The following is a 6236-nucleotide window of genomic DNA, read 5'->3' as shown; positions in this document are numbered from 1 at the left end:
GGGTCGTACAAAAAGCCGGAGGAACCCCTGACGGCCCTCTCGCTCCAGGCGGAGGCTAAGGGGCTCTTCCCGCAGCATCATCGAGGCCCTGCGATCCGAACTCGCACCCACGGGCCCGGCAAACACAATAAAAACCCCTCACTCGAAAGAGAAAAAAGCCCCTGAAGAAGTGAAATCACTCCTCCAGGGCCTCGGGGGCTACACCCGGCGGGTGCGCACGCGCGCACCCACCGAAACCTCGAGTACAAAACACCATCCTGACAGGAACTATCAAGAGCCAATTCTTGTCAGAACCTCAGGGGGAGTGCCTCCACTCCCCCCAAGGCTCGGGGGCTACTGTCGGATACCGTGAGAAGGGGTACCCTAAGCAAGAACCAAAAAACGACTGCTTAGACTTCGTAAAGATCGAAACCAGCTAAACACCGCTGGCCTCGGCCGATTCTCCGACTCGCCCGAGGCCCCCTCACCGCTGACCTCGGGCGATCCCCCACCGAAGGCCTCGACCGACCCCCTCTCGTCGTAGGCCTCGGCCGGGTCGCCGACCCTCCGTCTCACGTGAGGCGGGCTCGGCAGCACTCCGCTGCCTCTTCCATCACCCGTCCCTCTGACAAAACGTCGTGTCGCATTAACTCGGCCAACTGCTGCCCCTAACATCGGCCGCATGCTCGGCACAGTACAGCGGAATGGCCGACGGGACAGGAGGCAGGACTGGGCAGGGGTTACCCGCCACTGTGCCAACCGCTATGCACATGGTTGACGCCCATGCCTCACTGTGCTGCCAACTCCTGCTCCGAGAACAACGCGGCGTGGGGAGCCATGTTTGGGATACTATGGCCTCGGAATCAGTACCCAGGACCAATAATTCCCTCCAAGGCCTCGGCAGCCTGAGGATCCGTGTCCGCCAAGCCCCCCATGATGGCTCGGCCTCGGCATCTACAGAGCCACGGCTCCCTACGACGTCATCGCACGATGACCAGCACGTCGCCCGCAATGTCCTGCCTCAAGCTGTACTGGAGCCCCACGACGCAAGACCAAGTATGGCCGGCGCGTCACTTCTGCACGACAAGGACGGGGCCACTCCACCGACCATACCACAACAGTGGCCGGCTACAGGGCTCAGACACGCCACCCCCATTTGTAGAGCGTTATGTAGCAACATATGTACGTTCCTAGTTCTCCCTTAGAGTATAAAAGGGAGGGACCGGGGCCATTTCTAGGGAGAGCAACGAGCAGAAAGACGAACACACCGATAGAACTACACACTTCTACGCTGCTTGAGAACAACGCCTCAAGCAGCCCGCACCACCCTCGCCGAGACCTGGGGCTAGCTCCCTCTCTCACCTAGCTTGTAACCCCCTACTACGAGCACTCTGGTGCAAGGAATACAAGATTGATCCCTCAGACTGGACGTAGGGCCTCGATCGCCTGAACCAGTATAAACCTTATGTCTCTTTGTATCACCATCCGGGATAGGGGCACGCAGCACAAATTCACTTGTTGGTTGAGGGACCCCCGGTTCCAAAACACCGACAGGTGCATTGGTGTTCTTGGGATGCTCCGGAGCTCGAGTACTATCTGAGTCTTGTCACTAGGGATGAGTCAGATGAGTATCGCTGCAACATCCCTCTTATTTTCTTCCACGTGGTCGAGATTCACTTGCCCATTAGGGTCTATAGACAATTTGAAAGAATGACAGGCTGCCCACCACCGCTTTACTCCACCAACCAAGAATTGCACGGGTGCGTTATCGATTAATAACAAAGCTACAATTTAGAGGTGTGTGTGGTACAACTAACATCGTTTTGTTGCAGGTATGACTGCAGAAAGAGGTACAAGACCAAGGATTGACACGTGACACACAACGCGTACATCCACTTATAGCAGAACAGGGAACCACAGCCGGTCCATGCGGGTCCTCCACACGACCAGCACACCTTCGACGAGGACCTACGGTGGCTTCACAGGTCTACGAGGACACATATCAAGCCCCCGTACACTAAGGAGGCGATTGACGAGGACTCGGAGGAAGATGTGATCGAAGATGTGTACGACGTTGCTACTAGGGAGGACACACAGCTATAGAGAGCTCCGCTTTAAAGATACGTGGTAAGATACTTAAATGATACAATTTATTATCCATTTGGTATTAAGTATATGTACTAAAACTGTCCAACCGTGTTTTTGTACCCAGACGACACAATTGTCAAGGATGTCCAACGAAGCAGCGTTCCGACTTTACGAGTCTAAAGGGCAAGGGCCAGGAGTTTTCGAGGCTTTTATGGAGGTAAACATAAACTTGTCCGTTCTAAAAATGTTTCTTTAGTGTATATGCGTTTGGGAAATGCACTAACTTTAACGTCTATTTATGTAGAAGGTGAAGAAGAGCTGTAGGAAGCTAGCTCAGAAGCTGAGCTGCATGGACACTCCTTGGGTAGAACCGCCACTCCCGGCGTGGTCTGGTGGCACGTCTTCCACCTCTTTGAGGACACCAGCCGGCTCTTCTCAGCCGATGATAGGTGCCACTTCTGCAGTGCATACACCACCACATCATAGCGCTGGGAAGGACCCTACAACTTAGGACGACGAGGACGATGATGACGACGACGACGCCCCCCCCCCCCCGGGCTTCCGCAAACAGCACGACCAGTGGGACGATTGGCCGTAGGATGAGATCGGCATGTCTCAGCTAGATGATGCCCCGCTTGGTACCCAAGTAGCCTCACAGGTACTAACAAAGGTAGTTTCTTTAAATACGTAGGCTCCATGAACTAAAGATCATAAAGATTATAAGTAATCGTGCATATCATATACTTGCAGGGTACGAGCCATACGCACCGGCAACGCGACCACACCGATGTTGACTACACTTCCAATATGTTGCCAACAAATCCAAAGAGACAGAGGCGTCCGAGGGATCCTTACACTCCTGGGTCTTAGTTTGTTAGGTCGAACGAATATTGGCGTCCAAAACTTGCAGGCTTAGTTGGTTATGTTATGTCGAACTTATGTTAAACCAATGAAAATGTTATGTGGCAGCTTGTCAACTTGCGCACGGACTTCATTTATTTGCTTCATATTCGTTTCAATGGCCCCATTCGACTTGCTGAAACTTGGCTGAATTGGCTGAAAAACACTGTTATGGCTGAATTGTTGTGAGAGAAAAACACTGTTCCGGCTGAAAAAATAAACTAAATAGTGCGGATTATAAGGTACGTCGAACGGGGCCAATACGTCGCAGCAGCACTGCCGGCGAGATTAAGTAGCAACTAGTTCGGGAACCGACAGTCCCGGCGTATCTCGACGCCTATGGCCGGCGTCTTGACCCCGATCCTCCTGAGCTTGGTCATCGCCGCCACGAAATTGCCGAAGAAGACACCCTCGTTAGACGCGTAGTAGTCGACCGTGCTGCGCGACCTCACGTCGGACTAGAGCACCTGGTCGGAGCCCACCGACGAGGGGTCGAAAAGTGTTAGTTTTGAAAAAAAAACAATGTTAGATTTAAAATTAGTTTACAAAAAGTGTTAAAAATAAAAAAAGTTCCCGAGGTCCATGGTCGCGTCGCTGCCGATCCTCACCGACAGCTACCGATCTTCTGTCTGTGTCCAGGTACTGCCGCGTCATGCTCTGTGGCGCGGCACTGCCGCGCCAAGATCAGTGGCGCAGCAGGCCTTACCACGTCACCGATCAGCATTTGCTGTCGTCGCCACGTCAACCACCCGCCGCGCCACCATGTATGGCGCGGCACAGGCTTTTCGCCGCGCCATGGCAATAGGCGCGGCCAAAAGTGTTAGTTTTGAAAAAACAAACAAACAGTAGATTTAAAATTAGTTTAAAAAAGTGTTAAAAATATAAAAAAAATCTCACTGGTGGCCCTCTGCAGGTGGGCCCAGGTGCTCGTTGACCAATGCTTTTCTGCATTTGTTGGCTGGACCATGCAGGGACAGCGGACATGGTCAGGGTCACAAGCTAGGTTGATGGTACGGTACTTCCGCAGAACGAGCCAGGCTGTTCCGGTGTCCCATGTATTGCCTCACTTGACTCTGCGCGCAGTGCGGCAGTGGTCGTACATGGTACTACTACCTACTCCTGCTACTAGTACGCCATTTTCAACAGTTTAGCATCTTAGGCTGATTTAGTCGGCGAAATGATACGGTAGCATTTTTGTTGTTATTTAGTAATTAGTGTCTAATTATAGTCTAATTAGGTTTAAAAGATTTATTTTGTGAATTTCGTCTAAACTGTATAATTAATTTTATTTTTTATTTATATTTAATGCTTCGTGCATGCGTTCAAAGATTCGATGTGACGGGAAATCTTAAAAATTTTTACAAAATAGAAAAGAACTAAACAGTACCTTAGAAAGCTGCTGAAACGCACAAATCCACCGCCGGTAGGTGCATATGGTCCGGTAATAACGTTGGACAATGAAATGCTCATCAAGGTTTCCAACTTTCCATTACACGACCTAAGAACCTGACAGATAGATATTCCCTTGTCCTAAATTATAAGTCATTTTGACTTTTGTGATATATCTATTTTGCTGTACTTCTAGTCTAGATATAATAATATATCTAAATACATAGCAAAATGGATGAAAAAAAGTCTAGCAGTTTATATACTGTACTGTACTATAATGCTAACCCTTGTTAGTACTGTATTAAACTGCTATTAGTCAACTCTGTGCCCAAGAATGTCCGACTAAAAGAAAACACGCTTGAGCTTTAGAACATGAGGCTGCATTTGACCGGGAGACCTGGAACATATGTTTGGACGCCTGCAGACTTGATGTACTGGTATATTGTGGGTTCAGCACTCAAGGAGTCAAGGCTAGCCGTCTCAAGAATATATCCCGTTCGCTTGTCTTAAAGTTTGGCTTGTTCGGCTTGTTTTTTCAGTTGGAACAGTGTTTTTCTCTCACAACAATTCAGCCGGAACAGTGTTTTTCAGCCAGTTTCAGCCAAAGTTCAGACCAGCGAACGGGGCCGAGATTTTAATTTGCTGCCGCGAGAAACTAGGCATTTGAAAAAGTTTAGAATTGAAATCGACCGCCTTTGCCATATTACGCCATCTTGTTCAAAAATCCCACTACATATATTATACAATGCTACCCTTCTGTTGACCCTAGAGCAAGCAGGTGGCCATTTCCATTTCAGTTATAATTGACATGTCACCTGTCCGCATGCGGCATCAACAGCCAACAGCCTTCCCTTTGCTTTGACCTCACTCTTTGGTAAGCTAGACATAAACAGGCAGCCAAACATCCAACCAAAGGTAGATGCACCGTCGCCGTATGTGTCTTGAGCATCTGATCACAGTCACTATAATTACTGCTATATATGGTAGCCGCATGGAGCTACTTGTCCTAAGTATGGACTGTTACCATCGACATGTTCAGTTTTTCTATATATATATATATATATATATATATATATATATATATATATATATATATATATATATATATATATATATAATAAAGGCCGTGTTCAGTTAGTTACTGATGCTATCTAGCATTACAAGCAAAGTTTCACTTTTCTGCCCTTCCTTAGATTCTACTCAAGTCTCTGTAAAAGATGCTGTAATTTTTCACTCAACTCAACCTAAGGGAGCTTTATTCTCTCTTTTTTGTTTGACCTCTGTTATTTGACAATTAGTGTCCAATCATAGTCTAATTAGGCTTAAAAGATTCGTCTCGTGAATTTCGTCTAAACTGTGTAATTAGTTTTATTTTTTATTTATATTTAATGCTTCATGCATGCGTCCAAAGATTCGATGTGACGGAAAATCTTAAAAAAATTTGCAAAATTTTGGGAACTAAACAGCACCTTACTCGTACAGAGGACAATGTTTGGACCAAGATTACAGTTCAGACGGCTGTGGCTTATCATAAACGATCATAAATTTTCAGTTAAAACAGTATTTTTCTCTTACGCAAACTAATTAACAGTACTTCTTTACGAACCAACAACCATACAAACCAGACAGCCGAACACGCTGAAAGCTATACGGGCGGGGCCCAGCAAACGAACAGAAAACGAGAGACGTCAGCAGAGAAAGGTTCGTCCCTGACAGAGCTACGCATGTCACGCAGAGAAACAGACAAGAACAGTCTTAGAGACGTCACTTCATATCTGCAACAGCCAACAGTGCCGAGAAAGTGAGAAACAGAAGCCTGCATACAGTGGGACCCCCCAAGTCCCTTCCTTTTCTCTCAACCCCCCTCGTCTCCATTCTCC

This window comes from Miscanthus floridulus, chromosome 16, assembly GCF_019320115.1.
Source record: "Miscanthus floridulus cultivar M001 chromosome 16, ASM1932011v1, whole genome shotgun sequence".
NCBI classification, from domain to species: Eukaryota; Viridiplantae; Streptophyta; class Magnoliopsida; order Poales; family Poaceae; genus Miscanthus; species Miscanthus floridulus.
Note: the sequence above shows the minus strand (reverse complement) of the source record.